Source organism: Panthera tigris, chromosome D3 (genome assembly GCF_018350195.1).
Source record: "Panthera tigris isolate Pti1 chromosome D3, P.tigris_Pti1_mat1.1, whole genome shotgun sequence".
In the NCBI taxonomy this organism is placed as follows: Eukaryota; Metazoa; Chordata; class Mammalia; order Carnivora; family Felidae; genus Panthera; species Panthera tigris.
This window is the reverse complement of record NC_056671.1, coordinates 68,928,766-68,955,760: the sequence shown is the minus strand read 5'-3', so window position 1 is coordinate 68,955,760 and position 26,995 is coordinate 68,928,766. Positions and strand designations below refer to the sequence as shown.

At 48.3% G+C, this 26,995-nt stretch overlaps 2 long non-coding RNA genes across 2 annotated transcripts; one reads left to right on the top strand and one right to left on the bottom strand.

Annotated features, from left to right (window-relative positions):
* Nucleotides 1-718: 718 nt before the first annotated feature.
* LOC122232777 lies at nt 719-2,515 on the bottom strand. The gene is made up of 3 exons (XR_006210173.1): nt 2,402-2,515; nt 1,621-1,755; nt 719-864 (listed from the first exon to the last, which is right to left on the bottom strand). It is a non-coding gene; the product is annotated as an uncharacterized LOC122232777 (long non-coding RNA).
* Nucleotides 2,516-2,710: 195 nt separating this feature from the next.
* On the top strand, nt 2,711-6,586 carry LOC122232622. The gene is made up of 3 exons (XR_006209981.1): nt 2,711-2,814; nt 4,060-4,259; nt 6,272-6,586. It is a non-coding gene; the product is annotated as an uncharacterized LOC122232622 (long non-coding RNA).
* Nucleotides 6,587-26,995: the final 20,409 nt, after the last annotated feature.

Genomic DNA, 26,995 nt, shown 5'->3' with positions numbered 1-26,995 from the left:
CCTGATCCATGCTGCCCGGCCATGGCTGAGACAGTCGTGTTTCTCAAACTGCCAAAACCCCGTTGTTACATTTCTACCTGCACTGTCTACAGAAAGCAGAGGAAATGTTACCAGGGCCTGGGGTGAGGGGCGGATGGAGGGTTATTATTCAAAGGTGTACAATTTCTGTTTGGGATAATGACAAAGTTCTGGAAATTGATGGTAGGGATAGTTGCACAGTATTGCAAATGTACTTAATGCCACTAGATTATACACTTAAAAATGGCTAAAAAGGTAAATTTTATGTTATGTATAAATATATGGCATATGTTTTACCAAAATAAAAAGATTAAAATTTAAAACCATACCATAAAACTGACCCATGGCCCAAAGGTGATCTGAAAGACGCAGAGCGGTAGATCCAGAGAGTCGGCACCTGTTGGGTGGGGGCATTGCCACTGTGAGACATATGGACTAGTGACTCATGGCGGGAGTGGCCTGGGGCCTTTATCCAACCCAGTAGGGGATCACATAGTGGCCAAAGAAATATTTGGATTGAATTGTCTCACAGTCCAGTAGGCTGAGGAGATGAAATCAACATTAAACTGTGTTATTAGTCATGGTTCTCCAGAGAAACAGAACCAGTAGGATGTATATGAGAGAGAGAGAGAGAGAGAGAGAGAGAGAGAGAGAGAGAAGATTTATTGTAAGAATTGGCTCACATAATTACGGAGGCCAAGAAGTCCCAGGATCTGCTGTCAGTAAGCCAGAGAACCAGCAAAGCTGATGGTGTAATGCAGCTCAAGGCTAAAGGCCTGAGGATCGGGGTAGATGGTCTAAGTCCCAGGCTGAGTCCAAAGGCCCGAGAAGCAGGAACACTGGTGTCTGAGGGCAGGAAAAGATGGACATCTCAGTTCAGGCAGAGTGAATTTCCCTCCCCTGATCTTTTCGTTCTTTTCAAGCCCTCAATACATTGGGTGATTCCTACCCAATATTGGTGAGAGGCTCCATTTTCCTCAGCCTACCGATTGAAATGCAACCCTCGTCTGGAGGCATCCTCACAGGCACACTCAGAAATAATGTTTTACCAGCTCTCTGGTCATCCTTTAGCCCAGTCAAGTTGACCCATAAAATGAACTGAAACAAGCTGTTTTAGAAATTAAGAACTATGCCATTGCTTGCAGACCAAAGTTGGTGAACCGGGTCTTCCCAGTCATGAGAGATCTAGAGGTGGTTACTATGGGTGAGGTGGGGTTCAAGCGCACCTTGGGAACAACGGGAAGGGCTTGGGGCAACAAAGAGAGGGACTGGAGAACAGAAAGAGCAAACACGTGACAGCCCAGGTGAGCAGGGAGTGGGTGGCAGGGACGGTGAAGAAATGGCCTTGGCGGAAAGAGTGTCCAAATTAGGGAGCAGGAAGGAAGCCACTTTGAATGTCTCTCTTCCTCAGTATCAAAACACATCTGTCACTGAACACCTCCATGTCCCAGCTTCTGGGCCGTGTGCTGCCGAGTGCAGAGAGAAGTGAATTGCAAGACCTGTGCCTTCTTGAGCTTCGAACTTAGATGATGTATGTACATGGAGTTACACGCTCAAGGCAGAGTGCCAAATTAGTGACATGGGTCATCGAGGCATACTTACTTGTCAACCCGGTCCTATTCAGCTTCTTCGTACCATGCTATACTCTAGGGATATGGAGACAGATAATACAAAGCGCCATTCTGGAGAAATGCAGATAAATCACTCCCAGTTGAGGGAGATCTTCCAGAACTGGACCTGCATGGGCCAGTAGACTTTGATGAGTATCTAAGGAGGAAGTAGGTATTCCGCACCTATGGTGCAATGGACACAGGGACAATGGCCTGTGAAACGTCCCAGAGGAGGTGGAGGTGAGGTGGGCAGAGTGGGTCGGTCTGAGAATATCTGAGGTGAGAGCAAAGAGACAGATAGTTGGAAGGTTGGAAGGACAGGAGAGGTTGGAAGCTGACGATAAAGTGTTCTGGATGGCGTTCCAAAGACCTCTGGGCTTCAGACTCTGAGCGCCTGGTGCTACCGAGGACCCCTGATGTGGGGTGGGGTCCTGAACGTGTGTGATGCGCAAAACCTCCCTCTGCTTTCAAAGTGAGTGGCCAATGGACCCAAGTGGGGCTCGGTGTTTTCATGTGGGGAACGTGGCCCAGTAAAGATGATTTGTGGTGCCGACCTCTGAGTAACTCCTCTCCCAGGCTCCTGCCAGCTGTAGGCAGTCACCAGAGCCTGGAGGGGCCCACATGTTCTCGAACAGCTCTGGATTTCCCTGTTTCTTCCAGTCAGACTGGAAGAGACAACAGAGCGTCCCTGTCACATCAACCTCTGTTCCACATTGCTAGCTGAAAGGGGAGGATAAGGAATTCCCGAGGCCCACAGCAGAACCTAAGCTCACTTCCTGAGTCCCAAGAATGCTTAGATGGAGTCAGGGCCAGCCAGGCCTCGCTGACCACAAACTTAGCTATAGGATACACAGAATGTTTCTTCAGGTGCCTGAGGCAGGTCTGTGTGCGGGCACGCACGGGGCTCCTGGGTCCAGGGTGTTGGATAACCCACATCTGATGTCCCAGCCCAACAAGCAGCCAAGGGATTGTGACAGGCTTTACCTCTGAGGGTGCTGACAAACAAGTCTCCTTGTGAGGTCATTGTCCCCAGGAGCCTTGATGTCATGAACACATTGTACCATATGCTCCCTCTTCTCACGGACAGTACAACTGAAACCAAACACCCAAGCAGTGTAGATTTTAAGCGACCAGGCTACGCTTTCACCAACACCCAGGTTCCCAGTGGATGTGTGTTGATTAAAAGGTAAAGCGGTCACAAAAAGACCAACCCACGGTGCTGTAGTGAGTTGGAACTTGTCTGTCCCTTTTCCTCAGGATGGTGGGCATGGCGGTGGAGGCAGTGGGATTGATGGGGAAAGAGAGGGGGGTAGAGATTTGCTGCATCAGAATCTCCGGGGAGTTGGAAACCAGGCACGAATATTTCCTAAAGTACCCCAGATGAGGTCAAAGACTGAGAAACCAGTGTCCCCCAAGAGAGACCCTTGCCCCAAGCGGGATCACGTGCCGGGAATAAACCAGCCCACCACGTCTGGAGAATCCCCCGCCAGATCTCCGTGGTCACCCAGATCCTTGCCTCAACCTATGGGCCACATTACAGGCGGGGCTCGAACACCCTGCTGCCGCTGATAGCTGCTCCCCTAGGAATTTCATCCAGTCCCAGTTCAGAAGAACACAGGATCACCACCTTCCAGACCCCACCATCGCCCACACTGCACATTCAGAGACCCTTCCCCCCTATCCTGGAAGAAGCACAAAGAGTTTGGGAATTTTTTATTTATTTATTTACTTATTTATTTTTTGTCCCCACAAGCAAGCGGGGGTCCGGATATGGGCAAAATACGAGCAAACTTGGTGTGTGACTTCTGGACGCTGGGATGAACAGTCAGGCCAGACTGCTGCCCTGCCAGGGTACCAAGCGAGCACTTAGATTCTTTAAATGCAAATTTCCCCTGGGGCAGCCCTGGCTTCCTCCTACAGGGACAGCAGCCACCCTGGGAGGAGAGATGAGATTTAAATTGGTAATAAAGCACTGTACCAAATTGGACTTTGACCTCGTTCAGAATTCCACTGGCCCACGTTCCCTGACCTGCCACCCACCCCCTTTCTGCCCAATTGTTCCCTTGAGTAGCTGTCTAAGGCAGTCGGGCAGGCTGTCACCGGCTTCTGCTTCTCTGGCTGCCTTCCACCTGGCGGGCTTGGAAAGGCTTGGAAATCAAACAGCTCTGCCTTTCCAGCCTTTCTTGCTACCTCTGAGCCTGGAATGAGGCACGAGTGGTCTGGCTGAGGCCTCCGGCCCCGGCTGGGCCTGCTTGTGGGGCATGGGAAGAAGCGAGGACGGCCCCAGCAGGCGACTGTCACACATTCTTGGTTACCAGAGCGATTCCCAGACAAGGCCTGGAATGGCCCGAGTGGGCCCATTCACCTGCTACGTCCATGGAAGCAGCACAGAACCCTCATTTAGTTTTTTCTGCTCCCTCCACTGCCCCAGAACACCTTCCGCTTCCTGCAAAACACCAACTTTCTTCTGCCTTGTGTCCTTCGCCCGGAAGGTCTCCCACATTCTCTTCCGCGTGTGTAAATTCTGCTCTTCCTTCCACGGCCTGGGAAACCACTTCGCACCACAGAGCCTACACCGCCCTGCAGTCCTGGCGCCCTTCTCTGACCTCCTCAATTCAAGATTCGAATCAAGTATGTGAGGCACCTAGTCACATGCTGATTTGCCTTGTTGTCTAACTGTTTTAAGCCTCATTGTCCCAGTGCGATGGTAAATTCCCCGGGAGCGTGTATTACCTGGAATTGGACCTGGTAGTTCTCCTGAGAAGGAGTAAATCAAAGGACAAATGAATGAGGAAATGGATTGCTTTGGTCAGAGCAATGTTTTCTTTAGACACCCAGAATTCTCCCCAACAAAAGAGCTGTTCTTTCCATTGTCTAAGCCACCGGTGGAAACAGTTGCCAATGCCTCATATAGCACAGGAAGCCAGGCGTGTTTCACCGGGAGTCAGTTACCCAGAATAGCTGGACCTCCATCAGCGTGCAGGGCACTAGTGAGTCCTGGGAGCCTATTTCCTGCCCTCCTTGATCTAATCGGGGTGATAGAATGCGCTCACATGAAGACGTGGCTTCCGGTTGTGCCCATGTATATAAGGTCTTGGAGAGGGACTCAGGCTAGGCTGTCCTAATCAGAGAGCATGTAGAGGATATAGAAAGTAGGGCTGTTGAGTGGAGGCAGAGAGGAGGCAAAGTCTAAGGTGGGGGGGGGGGTTGCGGCACAGGGAAGAGCACCCCCTCCTCCGTCTTAAAAAAAATAAACTTAAATAAACAAAGGAAAAGAGTCCAAATACACACGTGTGTGTGCAGGGAAACTTCCTTTCCCATTCTAGCCGGAGACACAGACATCAAGAAAGCAATCAATTAACTAATAATTCTGTAATTATTAATTAGTTAAACAAGTTATTAAATATTTTTATGATTTTTAATGAATGATTGAATCATAATTGTTATTAAACAATTAAATAATAATTGTTCATGGTTAGTCACTAACCGTGATTACCTGGGGGGAGGAAGGGGTTGTGTGAGAATGTCTTTTATTATGAGGAGGGTGGGTTAAACTCCTAGAACATCTGATAACTACATATTCTTGAGAGCACACACCCACACATATTATAGTGTTGAGGCCAAGAAACAGTGGAAAAGCACAGTCAGAGAGGGAACAGAAAGGGGGCTGATATGGAAGTACATGTTCCATCTCCAATCAGTCTACACCGAGTTAAGACTATGGTTCCCACACCGGGCCCTGCGGCAGAATCGCCTGGCAAGGTCAGTGAACATGCAGGTTCTTGGCCCCACTGCTGTCCTGCCAAGTCAAACCCACATGGGGTGGGGAAATTTGGGTGTGTGTGTGTGTGTGTGTGTGTGTGTGTTCAATGAGGTCCCCTGGGATTCTAATGCCACATGCCTCAACCCTGAGTTTGGAATTGTTTGATTGGTGAGCAAATTCCACGCAAATTGGTGATGCTCTCACTCAAGGCCACAGGCAGCCCTCCAAGGACAGACCCTGAACCCAGAACGTGGAACGGGCAGGCCAGGTCGACTCCCAGGGAAGCACTGCACAGCCTGAGCATGTGCTCACCTTAGGTTGGTTGGGCTTCCATTACTCCGCAGAACCTCTTTTCTAGCACTTCGTGGTTTTCTTTGACAAAATCAACTATAGCTGAACGACTTTAAACTGCACAGGCACACATATTGGTGGTGGGTCTTTTTCAGTAAATACGGCATAGTGCTACAAATGTATTTTCTCTTTCTCATGGTTTTCTTAACATTTTCTTTCCCCTAGCTTACTTTATCTTGAGAATACAGTATATGATATATTTAATGTATAAAATATGGGTGAATCTACTGTGCATGCTATTGGTAAGGCTTCTGATCAACAGTAGGCTATTACCAGTTAAGTTTTGGGGGAGTCAAAAGTTAGGTATGAAGTTTTGACTGAGCTATGGGTCAGTGCCCCTAACCCCTCTGTTGTTCAAGGGTCAGCTATATTACAAATATTTGATGATAGAAACTTGAATGTTGACTTCCTTCCTGTTTAACATACTTGTCAACCAATCTTACCTATCAGAGGTAAGTGGAAACTTATCAGCCCCTGGCTCATTCAAGACAAGCCTGGGGTCACTAAACCATTATCTTATTTACTTTAGAGTTTCTGTTTGCCTGATCTGTTTTACCTTCCACTGCAAAGTGATCTGGAAAGTCGGGATTAGACCACTACCCCTGAGAGAAACGGCTTGGGCAGATGAGACAGTGCCTCTGTTTCTTTGGGCTTTGTTTGCTCCTAAGGTAAGTATAAGGTCACAGAAGAAAGAACACTCCTTCCACGTTGATGGTGCCAAACCCTTGTAATTTACCGGTGATGTCTTACTCACTCATGAACTATCCTGGGTCTGAGTCACACACAGTGGGGCCGTTAAGAGGAGGGGAAAAAAAAAAAAATTCTTGAAATAAATGAGTTACCTTCTGGCCAGTGAGGCAAGACAACAGAAGCACTCACTCTCCCCACACAATGGGTACTGATAGCTGGTGGGGATTGGTGGAAAAGGTTGTGAAGTTGGGGAATATGGAAACAACGCCTAAGGCTGTCCCGAGGGTGTGTAGTCGAATAGGACACTGTACTGGATCCCCAAAGGGCTACATGCAAGTGGAAAGAGGGAACTAGAAAAATATCTGCCCACAAAGCAAGGAAGATTACTTGTCTCAATCCTTGTCACTGGGTCCAAGGAAAATCATCTCCCCTGGGAAATGAAGGAGGGAGGCAGGGAAGAAAGAGACAAGAACACTGACACCTATGGAGTGTCGTTTATGTGACATCTGTTATATGATAGGCACTCACATCTTATTAGCATAGTCAGTCCCACAAATTGTCACCTTCTTAATGGAAGAGGAAACTGAGACACAAAGGCCATGACCTACAACATGAGCTTGCAGATCCTATGATCACTGGTGTTGTGGAAGACGCTTTGCTGGGACACCAGCTACCACTGCCAACCACTGCCCGGGATTGGGTTCTGCACATGCACTCCCAGAACAACACCTTCTTTCCATTCATTTGGGATACATGTTTTGCTCTCAGTGGGAGGATCTTGGCATACCAGCCTCCAAGACCAGGAACAAACACCTAGGCCAGTGGGGAACTTCATAGAAAAGCAAGATAACCAGTCTGTGATGGTTAATTTTAGGTATTAACTTGGTTGGCCCACAGTACCCAGATATTTGGCCAAACGTTAGTTGTTTCTGTGAACGTATTTTTTTAGATGAGATTAACATTTTAATCAGTAGACACCAGTAAAGCAGATTATCCTCTTAATGTGGGTGGGCTTCATCCAATGAGTTGAAGAACTTGATAGAAAACAAAGACTAACAACCTCCCCCAGGAAGAAGGGATTGTGTCAGCAGATTGCCTTTGGACTTGAACTGCAACTCCTCCTCTGGGCCTTCGGCCGGCAGCCTAGCCTGTGGATTTTGTGCTTGCCGATCTCCACAATGACATAAGCCAATTCCTTAAAATAATCTATATGTATACACATCCTGTTGGGTAATACGCAGTCCAAGAGACAAGGGCATCCACACCACACTGTAGACCCATGCCAGCAAGGAGACCTTTGGCCCTTGCAGTGAGGCCGGCTGTCACAGTCACAAACTCAACACGGACTTAGCCATGGTTTCCGTGTTGCTGCTATCAGGGGCACAGAGATGTACGGGGGGGCAGAATGTCTGTCCTCCAGTGGCTTGCTAACTCGTCACAAAGTTCAAGAGTTGCAGTGCTGAAAGGGACCCCGGTGAAACTCATCTAGTTCAACCTGTTTAGTGGACGGAAAACCTGAAGGGAAAAGTCGGGATTAGAGCCTAAGGGGAGCTTAGATGAGAGTGAGATGTGAGAGATGCTCACATGAGAGTGAGCATGAGCGATTACATGTGCATATGACACCCGCACTGAAGGTGGTGGGAAGAGAGTTAGCCGAAGGAGGGGAAGCTTTGTGGGATCTCTTTTCTTTTTTTTTATTTTCAAAAAAAATTTTTTTTAACGTTTATTTATTTTTGAGACAGAGAGAGACAGACCATGAACGGGGGAGGGTCAGAGAGAGAGGGAGACACAGAATCTGAAACAGGCTCCAGGCTCTGAGCAGTCAGCACAGAGCCCGACGCGGGGCTCGAACTCCCGAACCGCGAGATCATGACCTGAGCCAAAGTCAGCCGCTCAACCGACCAAGCCACCCAGGCGCCCCTGTGGGATCTCTTTTCAACAGCGCTGATCCCATCCCCGAGGGCTCCACCCCCATGACCTCATCACTTCCTGAAGTCCCCAGCTCCTAACACTGCCACTTTGGAGATAAGGCCTCAACATAGGAATCTGGGGGAGACACAAACATTCAGACCAGAGCAATACACACAACACGCATCACACTGTGTTGGCACCTCCCTCATAGCGGTTGTCACAATCCGCTGCGGGTCGTAACGACATGTGACTGTATTTAACACCCTTTCTTGTAGATTCCTGACGAGGAAGCATCCTATGTCGTTGATTCTTACATGCCTGTTCAAAATTGCTCTTGGTGTGAAACTGATCATTTTTTTTTTAACTAAATTCCACAGTCCTGATGCTAACGTTTGGGTTCAGCCACCACTCAGAGATAGCCCCCCAGAAAGCCACCACCCCCTCCTCTGGCACTGACTTGCTTCCCATAAGAGGTGGGGTTTTTTGTGGGTTTTTTTTTAAGTTTGATTATTTACTTATTTTGAGAAAGAGAGCACAAGCGAGAGGGAGAGAGAGAGCAGAAGGGAGAGAGAGAGAGAATTCCAAGCAGGCTCCGCACTGCCAGTGTGGAGATCATGACCTGAGCTGAAGTCAGACATTTAACGACTGAGCCCCCCGGGCGCCCTTCCCATGAGAGGGTTTCAATGAGATGCTGCCCAAGGGCTCATAAGCGACACCTGCCCCTTATCCAGATCTTCAGCCCTTCTCAACCCAGCTGCCTCTCAACCACAAGAGAATTTCTGGGACTGTCTGACATTCCAAGCGCACAGTTGTCATTGTCCTGTGCGTGATTCCTGGTCTTCTCGCGTATTCATTCAACACCGGGGTGTGCGACAGAGAGGTGGGCTGGGCTCCAGTCGTGTCGTCACTGAGGGGAGCAGCAAAAGGCCTGCCTGGCCATGAAGGTTATCATTGTCCCAGAGATGAAGGCCAGGCTTTCATCCTTTCCAGCAATGCCCTTCTGGGGGAGCTCAGAGTGTGGCCCTGGGGAGGCTCGGTTTGCTCATGGCAGGAACCAGGAAGACATTTCTGGCTCTAAAGCCCCCACTGCCTCTCCCTTGTGGGGCAAAATGGGCAAGAGATTCAAGACAACAGGTTGTGCTGCCAGTTAGACGGTCCTGGATGGGGTGGAGCGAGCCTCATGCCACATGCAGCCCACACATCCTGCGAGCCCGTGTGGTCTGATCTAGCAGATACCTGGAGGAGGCAGAGCCAGCCGGATCCCAATCAGAAGAACCATCTCTTTCCTCAGGATTGCACGTGGCAGCTTCTAAGGCTCCTTCCTATTTTCATCTCATCGGGTCCTCAAAACTAGCCTGGGAGGGGCAAGGATAATTATTCTTATCCCCACTTTACAGATGAGAAAACTGAGGCCCAGGTTGTGACGTATCCATGGATCTCGAGGGGCAGCACTACTCAGTCTTCTGACTCCAAGTTCATTGCCTCCCCTTTTCAGGGTGTAGTGAAAAACAGACTCCACAGAGGCTGGAATTACTTCACCCTCTCAAGCCAACTTGACGACAAGGCATCAGAAAGGGTCTCCTCAACTTCAAGCTGTAAAGACCACTTCTTAGAGCAAACCCTGCCTGACCAAGTCACAAAACACGCTCTGGCTACCTGATCAGAACCAGAAGGTGACCGAGGCTGCTTTGGGGTGTCCCCACTCTGTGGGGCAGTGGGTGCAGCTGATCCGGGAGTACATCCCACTGTGGGAGAAGGACCCAGGGCACAAAAGTTCCCACCGTTCAAACAGCTAACTTGAACTTCCTCCTTCGGGATGAGGTTGAAATGGCAGATTTCAACGTATATAAGTACAGAAATGCGAAAAACTGCCTCGCTTTTGCACTTTACAATTGATTTAGTCAATCAGCAAGTATTTTCAGGGCAACACCTGTTTGCCCAGCCCGATGCGAGGCGCGGGGAGAGCTACAAGCACAGCAGAAACACAGGCTCCGTGCAAAGTTAAGGACAGCAGAGCCCTGGGAGGCATCCTCCTATCTGCTTTTCCTGCCTCAAACCTCAAGGTCAAAGAGAAGAAAGAACAAAGCTCTCTCAGAATCTCCGCTCTATCCACTCAGACTCAAAACCAGGCCTTCATGGGCCAGCATCGTCAAGGGCAGAGGGACATTCCTTGCGTGCTTTCGCTGTAGCGGAGGGAGAAGACTGTGCCAAGATGTTCCATCCCCACAGGCTGGGTCTGCTCTGGCCCTGGCTTACCTGGAGAGGTTGATTATGGCACTGGGTAGAACCGGAAGCTGTCCAGGACAGAGCAGATCCAATGAGAAGGCCCTAGAAAGAATGGTCCCAGGGAGTCCTGAGACCACCTCATGGACCCTTGGGTTTCTTCCAGGGCAGGTCTGACCTCCTCTGATCCAAACTACTGTTTCCCATTGGATCCCACGTGTATCACTTTGCCCGAACTTGCCGTCACCAAGAACTTGCCTTGACCGTCAGGGTATCTCATGGCTGCTGTCATCCTGACTCCTCAGCTGGATGGGAAGTGACACGAGGGAGGTTGGCAGCTGCTCTCCCAAAGCCATAATCTCCCATCTCTCAGCCTGTCACCCTTCTTTCCTCCCAAACGCTTACCATCCTTCCGGGCTCTTCCTACCAAAACCCAATCTCCAGAAAGCATCTCAAACTGAATCAGAGGCAACAGGAGCTGAAATGACTTGCTGACTTCCCCAGGTGAGGAGGCTGAGGTTACTACGTCGTTCTGCGTCCCTACCCCTGCAGGCCACACTTAGAACAGGACAACTGCAGGCACCAGTGAGGAGTGGGACACTGAGTGGTCAGAGCCTTTCCTCCACAGCACCCATTTATGAAATCAGCGCTAGGACCCTGCTTCCCATGAAGACTTTTCATGACCCAGGAAGGACAAGACTTAGCACATCCTTGGCACCACAAACCCCAGTTCCGGGAACAAAGGAGTGAGCCACTCTGGGTCTACGCAGCCGACATGGGCATGCTTGAGCTTGCACTGGCCTCAGTAGGTGATCAGAGCAACCTCAGAGGTTTTGCTCTTTTGTCATTTTTCGCGGTCACGCTAGAGTCACTAGCTGCCTTGAGGCTCCAACCCCCAGACACGCGCAGCCCTTCAGGCTCTAAAATACTTACCGATTGACTGAATTCATCGTAAACTGCAAAAGCGAAGCGGGCAGCGTCTGGAAGCAGGAGCCTCCATCCGATATCTCGTTCCCACAAGCTGGTTCAGGACGCATTTATGGAGCACCTATGTTGTTCCAGGCACTGGCAGGGGCGCTGGGAAACCCACACCACACGCTTCCTCCTGGTCTGATGGGAAGACACATAGGCAACCAACAACCTCAGTTCCTCTCGGGGTGAGGGGAGGCTGAGAGAAGGGTGGGGAGGCAGATGTCCATCTGCACAGATCATTTCGGTAAAATGTGGAAAGTGAAAGGAAAGAGAGATGTACAAAATCTGTCTTAAAAGGGAAGTCTTGGGGCTCCTGGGTGGCTCCGTTGGTTAAGCATCTGACTCTCGGTTTCGACTCAGGTGGTGATCTCACAGTTCGTGAGTTCAAGCCGCACGTCAGGCTCCAGGCTGAGAGCGCCGAGCCTGCTCGCGGTTTTCTCTCCCTTCTCTCTCTGCCCCTCCTCTGCTCATGTGCTCTCTCTCTCTCTCTTTCAAAATAAATGTTAAAGAGAGAGAGAAGTCTTCCCCGGACCTGTTTCCCTTTTGCTTCGTTTTATTATCTCCTACCCTTCACAAAAATGTTTTTGCAAATATTATGCACACTCATTTCCCACTCCGCTGAAAGTGCTCTAAAATGACTAGGAACCTCGGGACGGATGAGCTGCAGTCTCCCCCTTCATTCCGTAAGCCCCTGTGATGTCTGGCCTCTTGGACACTCCCTCCTCCCATCTGGGTCCCCCTCACCCCTCTCTCCTAGCTGGCCGGCTGCTGGCTCCTTGGAGATTGTGTTCTTGACTCTCTCCTTTGCACAAGGCTCATGCTCCCCAGGGCCATTTTACCCACACCCGGCTTCAACTTCTCCCTGGTGACTTAAAACGACCAAGTGTCTCGGCGGCCCAGATGCCGTGCCAGGCACCCTCCACATATTCCCTGATGCAGTCCTCCTGCAGCCTGGCAAAGTAGGACTTTGATTCCTTTTCCGCCAAAGTGGAAAGCAACGCACAGACGGCTTGTAGATCGCGTCTTCCTCCGGTTTACGCGACTAGTAAGAGGCAAAGCCAGGATGCAAACTCAGCCAGCCTCCTTGCCTTTCTTCTCAAAGATGGTGACACCACCTCTGATGTCAGATCTCTCCATCCCCTTCCCTCTCCTTCACTCCGGGCCCCTCCCATGGGGCAGGTCCTCCCTCGGGCACCGCAGACGTTCTGTGTCCGGGACAGAACTTGTCCTCATCCCTGTCCTGATTCCCGTGGCAACATCACAGACACATGACCCTGGGCTGTGTCACCCCAGACGCCCCCCTCCCTCACTGTCTGCTTCCTCTCCCCGCTCCCCCTGCCTGGGTCTCATTCCTCAGCACTTTGATATCTTCCTGGTACCCCCAATTCCAGGGCGCCCTCCGAGTCCATCCTCAGCACTATGGCCCTCGCTTTCTGAAACACAAACCCCTTACTGGTTGCCCAGTGCCCTCAACCTCCAAACAATTTAGCTTGGAACATCAAATCTTCCAGGACTCAGCCACTCACCTCTCCGTTTTGTCTCCTGTCCCTCTCACAGTGGGCCCACAGTCCAGCCACCTCAGCTGCCTATGGTCCTAGGAAAGCCCAAACTCTGTCCCGCCGTGGACTTCATAGATGCCTTTCCCTGTCTGGGACACCTATGTGATAAAATGCTACTCATTCTTTTTTTTTTTTTTAATTTTTTTTTTTAAACATTTATGTATTATTGAGAGACAGAGCGTGAACAGGGGAGGGGCAGAGAGAGAAGGAGACACAGAATCGGAAGTAGGCTCCGGGCTCTGAGCTGTCAGCACAGAGCCCAAGGCGGGGCTCGAACTCACAAACCGCAAGATCATGACCTGAGCCGAAGTCAGACACTTAACTGACTGAGCCACCCAGGCGCCCCATACTCATTCTTAATAATGTTCCAATGTCACCGCCTCCAGGAAGGCTTCCCCCACACCTCCCCCCCCCACCCCACACCACCACACCTTCCCAGGCACATTTCCAGACCCCTTCCTCAATGTCCCCAGAGCATCCGATGCATTTCTCTACTCACCACTGGTATGTCACTGTTCACTCAACTGTGTACCCCTATCCCGGGCTGCACCCCCCTCCTTCCGGATGGTGGTGCCTTATTGATCTTGGCACAGTGCTGGGCAAAGAGTTTCTTTAATAAACACTGATTGGTTGATTGGCTGATTAGTGAGTTAAGTGTAAACCAAGGTCCCCTATAAAGGAACTGCAGCCCAGATGGGGAGGAAGGCCAATCTGGGTGAAGTGAAGGCCAATCTGGGCAAAGTCCTACTTTGCCAGGCTGCAGGATGGACACACTCATGCCAAGAACAAGCAGGTTGTCCTGACCACAAAGGACAGGGACCTCGAGTGGCTGGAGGGGCAGCAGTCTTCCTGGATGAGAAAGGGGTTAATCAGTGCACAAGCCTGGGCCGTGGATCCACCTACACCTGGTTTATTTTCCAGCAGCAGCAACATTTGAGCAAGGGTTGGCACCAAGAGGCACCCGGGGTCCCTTCTACACAATTAACATGTCTCTCGGGGAGGCCTGAATCCCACAGTCTGGAATGTAGACAAAGCGTTTCTGTTCCAGTTATGCTAATTGCTGCCGCTCTCCCACAGAGGATGGGGCTGTGAGAGATTCCAGGAGGCGGCCCAGCAGATGGGGAATTCCTCGGCTCACTTCTCCCGGCCGCACCCAGGGAGGGGGCCCTCCCAGCCGAGCAGGCTGAAAGCTGGAGGCAGAGCCACATTCATAAGCCCCCTACACTTTCACTGAGGAAGTGCGGTTTGAAGACCCGGCAGTCTCCTATCCGGGAACCCCAAAGCTTAAAATTCCACTTTAGAATTAGTGCTTTCTCCTGGAAGCCACTTTTTAAATGCAGACGACCCTGGAAGAAGTAACACATTAAGTCCCTAGCACCTCAGTGTAAATGAGGGGGGAGGGGGTACGGCTCTCCCAAGGGGCCTGGAGGCCTGGGAAGGCAGGTGCCCTGCATTGTAGCAGGAATGAAGAGAAGACACGAGGCCCTGGGTCACAGACCCCGTCCTGCCACAAATGCACCCCCAGCCCCCACCGTTATTGCCCAGCAACCCCCTTCGGAACCGGCCCTTCTTTCTGCCACCACCCGGGGCTGAGGACCTCATGAATCCTTGGGAGCACCCACCATCCCTCTCCTACACCCCCTTTTCAAAGCCTTCCTCTCCTCAGAATCAGCCTTCTCCCGAGGCCACAGGCCGTCTCACGGGTTTACAGCCCTCAGCTACTCTACTGAGGTGTTAGTCCATGTTGGGGAAGCATTCATGGGGGGGTGAGAGCATTTGATACATATCTAGCAATGGTTCTCAAACTCCAGTGTGCGGAGAGCTTGTTAGAACAGATCACTGTGGGGGGGCCCCTGGGGGGCCCGGTCAGTTAAGTGCCCAACTCTTGATTTCGGCTCAGGTCATGATCTCACGGTTCGCGAGATGGACCCCCACATCAAGCCCTGCACTGGCAGCATGGAGCCAACTTGAAATTCTCTCTCTCTCTCTCTCTCTCTCTCTCTCTCTCTCTCACACACACACACACACACACACACAAAACAGATCATTGGGTCCCATCCCCGGTGGGTGGAGCAAATCTGAGGTGGAACCTGAGAATTTTGCATCTCTAACAAGTTCCCAGGTGATGCTAATGCCTGTCCAGGCACCCCAGTTTGAGAACCATGGCTCTATAGCCTTGAGACTCAAATGGTGGTCGATGGACCAGTATCCCAGGCATCATCTGAGAGCTGCTTAGAAACGCAGAACCAAAAGCTGCATTTTAATAAGGTCCCAGGTGACTTGTATGCACATTAAATTTTGAGAGGCCTCCTCCAAAGCAGGGTTTCTCAAAGTGTGGTCCAGACCACCTACAGCAGTAACACCAGGGGAGCTTATTAATAATAAAGACTCCCAGGCCCCACTCCAGGCCTCCTGAACCAGAATCTCTGTGGGCAGATTTCAGAAAAGGGCATTTAACAACCCTCGCGGTGATCCTCTGGACCCTAATATTTAGAAACAACATGGTCTCTACTTTGCCCATTAGAATATCCTGTGGAGTCTGTCCAGGCTGCACCCAGAATATTCAAATCAGACTCTTTTGGTAGGGGGGTGGGGGGAACCAGGCATCGGCATTTTTAAAGTTCCCCAAGTCATTCCCAATGTGCATTTGAAGTTGAGAACTCCTGGTCAACCACGTCATCGTCTCAAGGGCAAATGTGGGAGCACATACCCTAGGTTATCTGACACCAGAAGTTCTCAAACCTGCCTGCAAATCAGAATCTCCTGGGAGGCTTTCAAGTTTGTTTGTTTTTTTAAGATACTATTCACAAAACTTAGAATCCATCATTGTGACCATTTTAAAGTGGAAAATTCAGTGGCTTTTAGCATAGTTGCAACGTCCCACCACTATCACCACTATCTAATTCTAAAATATTGTTATGGGGCACCTGGCTGCCCAGCCCATTAAGCATCCGACTTTTGATTTTGGCTCAGGTTATGATCTCATGGTTCATGAGATTGAGCCCCAAGTTGGGCTCAGAACTGGGTGTGGAACCTGCTTAGGATTCTCTCTTCCTTTTCCTCTGTCCCTCCCCCACTCATGCTCACTCTCAATAAATAAATAAATAAATAAATAAATAAAATATTACTATCATCCTGAAAGGAAAGCCCATAACTCTCATTTCCACCCTCCCCCATTCCCTGGCAACCATTAATCCACAAAGATGGATTTGCATATTCTGGAGATTTCATATAAATGGAGCCATACAATATGTGGCCTTTGGCTTCTTTCACTTAGCACAATGTTTTTGAAGTTCATCCACACATATAACAGCCACTTCGTTCCTTTTTATGGCTGGGCAATATTCCATTGTATGGCTATACCACATTTGATGTATCTGGTCATCAGTTGATGAACATTTGGGTTGTTTCCACTTTCCAGCAATAATGAATAATGCTACTATGAACATTCACGTACAAGTTTGTGTGGGAATATACGTTTTCTGTTCTCTGGGTCCTATTCCTAGGAATGAAATTGCTGTGTCATGCGACAACTCTGTTTTTAACTTGTTGAGAAATTGCCAAGCTGTTTTCCAAAGCAGCCGCACCATTTTACATTCTCTCCAGCAGTGTTTAAGGGTTCTGATTTCACCTCATCTTCGCCAACGCTTATCTTTTGTTCTTTATTTTTTTAATGTGTTCTGAATGTTTATTGAATTTTGAGAGAGAGAGAGGCAGACCGCAAGGGGGGGAGGGGCAGAGAGCGAAGGAGAGAGAGAATCGGAAGCAGGATCCAGGCTCCGAGCTGTCAGCACAGAGCCTGACATGGGGTTCGAACCCATGAAGTGTGGGATCATGACCCGAGCCGAAGTTGGACGCCCAACCGACTGAGCCACCCGGGGGGCCCCTCTTTATTTTTTATTACAGCTATCCTATTAGATGTGAAGTACTAGCTCATTGTGGCTTTGATTTGCCTTTCCCTAATGACTAATGAGTTTGCACATCTCTTCATGCACTTACTGGCCATTTGTATACCTTCTTTGAAAAAACGTCTGGCCCAATCTTTTGCCCACGTTTTAGTTGGGTATCGGTCTTTTTGTTGTTGAGTTTTAAGGGCCCAGAAGGCTTTTAAAATCTTCCAGACATAGGCCCCCAAACAGTTCAATGAAATCGGAACCTGGAGTGCACCTGGGCATCGGTATTTTTTCAATTCCCCTAATCTGCATCCAGGGTGGAAAAGCACTGGATGACACCACATGGCCAAGTGGAAACAAAAGCACCGTGTAAGAGTTTATGCCCTCCTCCACTCACCTCCAGAGCCATGTCTGCTCATCACCCAGCACTAAGTGCCTTCTTCGTGCCAAGCACGGCGCTAAGATGGGGAGAGGCACAGTCCAAGACGAAGTGGATAAGACATGGCTGCTGCGGTGTGAGAATTCTCAGGGCAACAGAGAGGCTGAGCCCGAAGCAAACAATTATAGTCCAATGTTTTAAGTGCTGTGATGGAGGGATGTAGAGTGCATCAAAGGGGCTTCAAGAAAGAGCAACTCAGCTCCTTCCTGACTGCATTAGTATTGCTGATTGTGGGTCGGTGGTCATGCAGGCCCTCTACTCAAAGGTAGTCCCCCGTGAGTTGTGTTAGCACCCCATGGCGGCTTGTTAGAAATGCAGAATCTCGGGCCCCATGCCAGCCCCACTGAATTACAGTCAAGTTTAACAAGATACCCAGGGGGTTCCTATGTACATTAAAGTATGGGATGCGTTGATCTATTTAACTAGGTCAGTTAAGAAGCATTCAGAAAGTCCACCCACCTAAAACAAAATAAAGCAAAAAGATTCTACCACAATGAGGTATGGGGTCATTAAATTGTTCCTTAAGATAATTGACTTGCTCTTTGCAAATGCAACATGTTAAATAACAGTCAAATATGTCTCAGCATGAATTTGCTTCTCAGAATGGTTTAGCCTGAGCCATTGTCTTTCTGCGGCCTCTGCCAGCCATATTGCTAAGGCCCAGGAGTTGAGACCAGACTGGAACAACACTGGTTCTTGGGCTCCAGGCACAGTTGAACTGAAGGACGGAAGTGACAGGGAAAATGAAAGGTGACTGCACAATTTTTTTCCAAACCCATCCCTACGGACACTTTGACACCAGGTTTACAGAGGCAAAAGGCTTGCCCCAGCCTAACACAAGAGATTAGTGTAGCGGGAGATGGTTTAAGACTTGATTGAAATGACACAGTTGACTGTGTTCAACCGACCAGATTACTTACATCTGAACTTGATCTTGGGACAGGTGAGATTCCAGCCTCCCCTGGTTGCGGGCTTCCCAGAAGTCAAATAATCCATATCCCAGTCCCATAACTAGTTGCATCTTACTCCCAGGTGCCCTCATACGTGAAAGTTTCCATGTCTTCCAGAGGTGACTTGGTGCACTGTTTTGGGAATTTTGCTGCTAGAAAAAACCTTCATGGTTCTTTTAAATGCCACCTGCTACAATGGGAGATTACATCTTTTAGAGCCATGCAGTTTCCTTATCCATTCCAGGTTTCCACGCTGAGTGCCGGACAAGAGACACCCACTCTCAACCCCTCCATCTAAAAGCACCCAAGCCCCCAATGAGACCCCAGATACAGTGCTCTCTGAGGGATAAGAGGCATACAAATATACCCCCATAGTGTTGGTTCTATGAAAGCCTTAATACAAAATCTCTTTGGGCCACCATCCAAAGCCCTTCCTGGATCCACATCCTGAGACATAAACTTTTTTCTCTCCCTCCTCACTAACTGGGTGTTAACAAAGAAGTAGGAATTCCAGTATCTATTTAGTCATTTATTGAATGCCTCCCGGCTTTAGCCCCTAGTTATCCAGTACAGGAAACTTCTGTCACCGCTTGTCCTGACACTCAGGTCTGGTCCCAGGACTACACCAAGAGGCGCAAACACAGTTGAGGCTTCCCATCTACAGCACCTCAAGTCTTAGTAGAGGTCTCTCCTTATTCCATTTCAACCATTTTATTGAGATATAATTAACATATCGTACAATTCACCTATTTGGAACGTACTATTCAAAGGCTGCTAGTATATCCACAGAGTTGTACAACCATCACCACAGCCAATTTTAAGACTTTTCCATCACCTCTAAAAGAAACCCCATACCGTTTAGCAGCCACACTCCATCCTCTCTGCTCTAGGTCCCTCAGCCCAAGGCAACCATTAATCAACTACATCTGTAGACTTGCCTATATTCTGTATGGTTTCTTTTCCACATAGATGGAATCATACAATATGTTGTCTTTGGGAACTGGCTTCCTGATCTTAGCATATCTTAGCATGTGTCAGAACTTTATTCCTTTTTGTGGCTGAGTGATATTTCATTGTATGGACATACCACATTTTGTTTAATCATTCTTAAGTTGATGGACATTTTAATTGGTTCTCCTTTTTGGCTATTATGAATAATATTATTATGAACATTCATGTACCCAAAGAAAAAGTACCTTTTGCTTTCTGAAAAGACCAGAAGGAAAAAAACAAGGATCTTGTTGGTCACCCCAATATTTTGGGCAGAAAGAAACCAGTACAGGAGGAAAGACAACAGACTACATCTCCTTGGACCATTTACTGGCATCAGAAACCTCAGGTTAGGTGCCCCTGAGCCGTGAGCTCTTGACTAAGCTATTTGCTTTATCTGTGCTTTTTTTTTCCTTCTTTAATTAAGTACTTCCTACCTTTCCTAAGGGAATCAGAAGACTATGCATTAAATCATTATTGGAGTACTTACTTGATATGCATGAGAGACTTATTCCAGAACAAAAGAAGGGAAAATTGACATCATCATGAATAACCTAGTATCAATCAGTCAGATGTTACATCCATTGCCAAATGTTCTAAACCTTCGTGCCTGTCCTTGTCGTGGCCAGACCCACTCTACCAGGATCTTCCCCGGGGCCCTCATGACACTCCCGGATGGTGTTAGCCAATACACGATCATGGAATTTGGGCAAACTCACCAGTCATCACGGGGAAGTTATGCACACAACTGCAGGGCAGGGTGATCCATGGCCTGGAACATCCTCTAGGAAACGAAAACTTTCCAAATACCCCCTGAGTATTCTTCCAGAGTCTTTCATTCATAGAATAATCTGCACATCTTTACAGCTCAGGTTAATCTTGTGAATACCGGGTGATAGCCCTTCCTGGCTTTGCACAGATTAGGACAGGCTTCTTGGCACCTCTAGACTGGCTTAAGCCCTAGCCCTATAACATGTGTCTTTTATATTCATTTTCTTCTAAAAATTGTCAGGATTCTGATGAGCACATTGTGTAGCAGGTGCAGGCTTTCCTTGCGTCTTCCTTCCTGGCCAGCCACTTCTGGTTATCTTTGCCCATTTCTGTACCTCTCTTTTATTCCCACTTCTCATATATAATTATTTGTGTACAAGCTTTTAGATTTATCTTTTCCTAAGTGTTGAAATTGGATTGGGCAAAGTAAAGATTTGCCACACTGTGGACTGAATTCTTGGTAGACTACAATCTCCTTGATAAAAATAGGTCTAAATTACACAAAATCACCGTTTTTAGCAATATTCCGTTTGAATCATTTTTGACTGGAATGCCACGGACTTCAACCCCAGTAAAGTCTATCGACAATTACAGGGAGTAAATAAAAAGGAGAGAATAGGTTATTTATCACCATGTGCACATCCTGGGGCAGGCTTCCCAGAAAACGGTCTTTCTATAAGCCCAACTTTCTTCAGATTAATGTGGCTAGATGGGGCCACATTGTTTGGGGCTGTTGACATTCTGAAGGGAAGCAGGGGATGTAGTCTGAGAGAAAGCCACCCAAGCGGGTGACAATTACCTGAAATGATCACCAGGCCCCCTCCCCTCCTGCTCTCCCACTAGGGACGACAGTGTCCGGAACCCTGCTACAAAACAGTGTGGCATGGCCCAGAGGAGGAGGGACACAGTAGAGCCATTTGGCCCGCGGGGGCCCCGCGTTTCCAAGCAGGCTGCCAACCTGGGACAGAGCAGAGAAGGAAGTCATACTGAGCAAAGTCAGAAAAGTACGAGACTTCTTTGAAGTATCCACAGATGTGGTCTGTGGTGTGACCGCACGGGGGACAGTGGCAGTGCCTGAAGAGCCCGTCTTCGGCACCGCGACCACCCTGGCCACCTCTCAGGGTTTAAACTGCTTATGCTTGTAAGGGATACTCCGATGGGCTTCAGAATGGGGAAGAAGATACCGCTCAATGCGGAGCTCAGGCGAGCACAGTTTCCCCAATGTGCCTTATAAGGTAGAAGGAGGTGGTAACCACGGTATTTTGTCTGCTGAGTGAAGGAGGCCGGACGCTGCCTGCTCCCCCGCAACCCATCAACCCTTCCCCTTCTCGGTCTTAATCTTTCCACTAACTAAATGTTGAAGAAATATTTTAAATAGGGGGTCTGAAGGTACGCAATATAATTCCTTATCCCGCTTGCTTCATACACAGTGTAACTCAGTGTTTAAAAACAACCGATTTGGGGGCACCTGGGCCGCTCAGTCAGTTGAGCATCTGACTTCGGCTCAGGTCATGATCTCACGGCTCGTGAGTTCGAGCCCCACGTGCTGACAGCTCAGAGCCTGGAGTCGGCTTCGGATTCTGTGCCCCTCTCTTGCTGTGCCCCTCCCTCGCTCATGCTCTGTCCCTCTTTCACTCAAGAATAAATAAAACATTTAAAAAAACAAACAAACAAAAAAACCGATTTGGTGTCAGTGAGACCTGGGCTCGAAATTTAATTCCAACCTCCACTTATTGCCCTGATATTTGACGATTCAGTCTCTCCAGATCTCAAGGTCCACATTTGAAATAAAGGATGGGAAAATCCATTTCATAGCAGTGCAGTGAAGATTAAATGGAATGGAACTGAAAAGGGCCTAGTTCCACACTGGGTCCTCTACTACTTCCAGACCTTTCCATGCCTGCCTTACTGAGCCATAGCTGGAGCCCTTCTCCTCTTCCTGTAGCTGCTCCTTCCCTTGGGTAGCATCCCCTCCCACCACACTAAGGTGGTTCTGCTGGTAAAACATCTCCAGGCCATTCTTCTGGAATGTGATATCCCACAGCGAGCCAGTTGGGCAAGTTTGGAAATCCTGGTGACATCTCATCTCTCACTCACCTGGAGCACTGAAGAGACTATTTCCTCATTGTCCATTTTCTTATGAGAAAATCGTAGAATGGGTGTTCCCTCACAGAAAGCAGGTGGCCCCACCTCGCAATAAGTGAACATCCAGATTTATACAGAGGACAGACTCCCTCTTCGGAAAGGTAAAGTCTTCTAGTGCTTTTAAGGGAAGGAAATAACACAGGCTTTAATATCTGTGGACCCAAGTTAAATCCAAGTTCATCCACTGACTGAGAGGCCCTGTACCAGCCGCTGACCTCTGGGGACTTCAGTTTGCCCCTCTGCTAAGAGAAGGCATTGTTATGGGCATAACAAAACCTACAGCAGAGATGGTTGTAAGGGAACATAGGCGAGAGGACTTATTAGTCATTATATAATTAAATTTACAAAAACGTAAGTCTGTTGTATAAGGAAAACTCACTTACGTGAGCCAGCCCAAGGTTGTTTTTAAAGACCCCATTCTAACTCTTCAAACATGTGGGGGGATTCCATGAGGCACATATTATTGCGACAGAATAGGACAAGATTTAGGTCAAGGTGAATGTTGCCTGAATAGCAAAGACCACTTAGGAAATCCGTTCGTTAGGATACTGGTTGCCCACCTGTCACCTCGGATAGCTCTGGTTTTCATTCGCATCAGCAGCAGGTGAATAAAAACATGTTTGAGTATCACAGTCGTATAGTAGTTTTTGGTGCCATTTCCTCCGACTTCCCATCTCACATGCCTGCCCCTGTTGAAAGGGAGTTGAGGAAAGTTACGAAGTGAGTCTTCACCTTCCACAAGTGCTCCCCGAACGCCCCAGCTCTGTGATACCCTGTTCCCCGCGAGCAAGCCTCTCTTCAGCTTCACTTGGCCTTGACTCAAAGCCTCCCTCTTTCCCTGTCTCTCCCACTGCATCATCCCTGTCCCTGCCAGATGCTTCCTCCTCCTCCTCCCCAAATCAGGGCAGCTTCAAAGGGTGCCATGTGAAAGAGAAAGCATGCCTGGGTGATGTAAGTGACTTTGGCCATAAGCAGTCATAACAGGCCAGTGATAATTGGCTTCCTATTTGGCCCAGTCTCATCTCTGAGCCTCAGGGGCTGACCTTATTTTCTCTGTCTACACTCCTCAAAGCTCGGAACTAATTGGAAGCTGGTTAGGAAATAATCTGGCCTCAGCTGAATTCCCAGGAGACAGTTGTCTGCGTGAGGTGGAGATCTGCATGCAAAACTTTTGCTGGGGACTGCTCTCGGGATCACACCTGTGGTGGGGAGGGGATGGGGGGGGGGAGTTCAAGGGCAGCAGGAAGGGCTGGTCCCACCAGGAGATCTGCAGGGGGCGGGGGTGCTAATCACCAGTCAATGGCCAAGTACTGCCCCCCAGGGGAGGAACTGTGCCTTCGAGCTCCTTGGTTGGCTGAGGCCAATTCCTGGAGAGAGGCTCATCTAAGAGCCCTCAACTGCCAACACTCCCAGCAGCCTGGGAAGGAGAGTGGCAGTTCCCCCTGCACCATGCAAAGTGGCATCTCGACATTTTTGGCCAAATTTTAAATTTTAAAAATAAAAATGCCACTGTAAGTAAGTGATTGCATATTGCTTAACATGGTTCTACTCAAAAGTAGTTTTTTTGTGCATTCAGAAAGAGTAAGCCAAGCCCCCTGAAGAAATAATGCCGTCTGTCATCGATAGTCAAGCTATAAAACACTGAATTCAATCTAAAAAGTGTTCCGTGTGGAGGTGGAAGGGGGTTACATGGGTGACAGACATAAAAGAGGATACTTTTCTGGATGAGCACTGGGTGTCATATGTAAGAGATGAATCACCGGGTTCTACTCTTGAAGCCAAGACTACACTGTATGTTAAGTAACTTGAATTTAAATAAATTTTTTGAAAAGATGTTGAGGTGCCTGGGTGGTTCAGTCAGTTAAGCGTCCTTCAGCTCAGGTCATGATCTCACGATTCGTGAATTCGAGCCCCACTTGGGGCTCTGTGCTGACAGCTCAGAGCCTGGAGCCTGCTTCACATTCTGGGTCTGCCTCCCTCTGCCCCTCCCCTGCTCACGCTCTGTCTCACTCTTTCTCTCAAAAATAAACCATTAAAAATTGTTTTACACAAAGAAAAAAGACATCAATTCTCAAACAGACCTCTAGATTCAATGCAATCTTACTAAAATCTCAGCCGGCTTTTTGTAGAAATTGGCAGCTGATTCTAAAATGTATATAAAAATGCATATGACCTAGAATAACTAAAACAACTTGGGAACAAAGTGGGAAAACTATCAGGGTGCAATTTCAAGACTTATTATAAAGCTACAGTGATGGAGAGAGTGTGCCGTTGACATCAAAACAAATGAATAGATCAGTGAAACAGAGAGTCTAGAAACAAAGTCACACACACACAGACGACAGCGTTTGACAAAGGTGCTAACACAGTTGTCTAGAGAAAATATGGTATTTCCAAAAATGGTACTGAAACAAATATCTGTATGCAAAAAAAAATGAACTTCGATCAATACCTCACACCATGTAAAACAATTAACCTAAAATGAATCATAGACTTAAATGTAAAACCTAAAACTATAAAACTCCTAGATAAGACAGAAGAGAAAATCTTTGTATCCTTGAGTTAGGTCAATTTTTCTTACAGATGATACTAAAGGCAACATCCATAAAAGAACAAATTGATAAACTGTATTGCGTCAAAATTTTAAACATCGTGCGTCAAAATTTTAAACATCGTTCCTCAGAAGACTCCGTTAGGTGACTAAAAAGATAAACCATAGCCTGGGAGAAAGTATATGAAAGTCATATGTCTAATAATTTATATCCAGAACATGTAAAGAACCTCCAGAGTTCAATGATAGGAAAACAAACAACTTCCCCTAAAAGGGAGAAAAGAGTTGAGCAGATACTTCACCAAAGATACAGGAATGGAGGAGGGAGGGGGAGATGGGGAGAAAGGGGAGGGGGAGGAGGAGGAGAGGGGAGAAGAGGGAGGGAAGAAGGGAGAGGGAGGAAGAGGAGGGAAGAGGAGAAGGGGGGAGGAAGGGGAAGGGGAAGGGGAAGGGGAGAGGAAGCAAGGGAGAGGGAGAAGCAGGAGCACAGCTAATGAAGAAGCCCGCCTTGGAGGGAGAGACAAGAGTTGCCTGATCACCAGGAAGATGGCTGTAGGGTTTATGAAGCCACCCTTCTGAGGGTCTCTTTTTGACAGGCCAGAAGAAGCCTGCATGGAGAGTTTAGGGTAGCTCAGTCAGAAAGAGGAAAGCTGTGTTTATCTTTAAAAAAGACCCAGGACAGACAGTAGGACTGATATCTCTGACCAAAAAATAAATAAATAAATAAATAGATTGTTGAGCTCACAATACGATGGTGTCCCTCCCAATAAATCGCTGAGGCTTTGACTTCACAACCATCGCACTGAAGTTGTCTTGAGATACTGACCAGGGCAGCAGGCAAGATATCTTTACTTTTAAAGTGTGTTCCAGGGGCGCCTGGGGGGCTCAGTTGGTTAGGCCGTCGGTTCTTGGTTGCAACTCAGGTCATGATCTCATTCTGAGAATCTAGCCCTGCGTCCAGGCTCCGCACTGACAGCACGGGACCTGCTTAGGATTCTCTCTCTCTCTCTCTCTCTCTCTCTCTCTCTCTTTCTCTGTCCCTCCCCCACTTGAATGCACCCATGCTCTCTCTCTCTCAAAATAAACAAATAAACTTTAAAAATAAAATAAAAATACAAAAATAAAGGGTACTCCCCCAAAAAGGGTGGGGGAACTGAGTGGCTCAGTTGGTTAAGCTCACCGATGCTCACCGAAGCAGACCCTTCGGCTCCAGTCACGATCTCACAATTTGTGAGTTCAAGCCCCTCATTGGGCTTTCTGCCATCAGCACAGAGCCCACTTCAGATACTCTGTCCCCCTCTTTCTGCCCCTTCCCAACTCTCTCTCTGTCTCTCAAAAATAAATCAACACTTAAAAATCATAATAAAGTGTACTCCCACCTTCCACACCCCAGTGAAATAACCCCAGCCTCTGTTCCTGGCCTCAACACTTGCAAGGTTCACATATGGCATCTGACCATGACCACCCACCTCCCGTGAAAGTATAGACAGGTAGAGTGTGCATTCTTTTGGGCTGCCATAACTAACGCTGGGCCAGTTAACTACTCCTTGCTGCTCTCTGGGCCTGAGCCCTTGCCTGCTTAGACCTGTCCTAGCTTCCAGACTCTTTCAGAAGCCCTTCCCCGTCACAACACATACATACATGGGCACGCTATAAAGAAAGTCAAGGTTAAATGATATTGCTAACCACAGGTGTTTAGAACAAGTGACGTGAACACTAGTTTGTTTTACCTTTATTCCTTTACTTATTCATCTTTTTAGGAGAACCCATCCCTAATTTGTAGATAAACCCGCAGTTACAAAAGATAGCTTCGACACCTCTCGCCACTTCTCATGGCAACTACTGCCCCCATGGAAACTATTGGGGAGGAGGGGGAGGGAAAAAACAAATACAGGTGCTCCCGGGAGCTATAGGTCAGGAGTGAAGGCAGGGGATCAACTGCGCAAAACAGCAATATTTTTTGGAGGAAAGATTCCCAAGCAGGACCACCACCCTGACCCAATATTTTCCTGCCCTAACAGGAAACCTTCCTTTTGATTTTCCCTGCCACCTCAGTGCAAATCAAAGATTAATTTGGGTTAACAAGCATCCTATTTTGACAATGGGAGTGACTCTGGACTGGCTAAAACCTTACTAGCCATTGATACATTAGCATGACT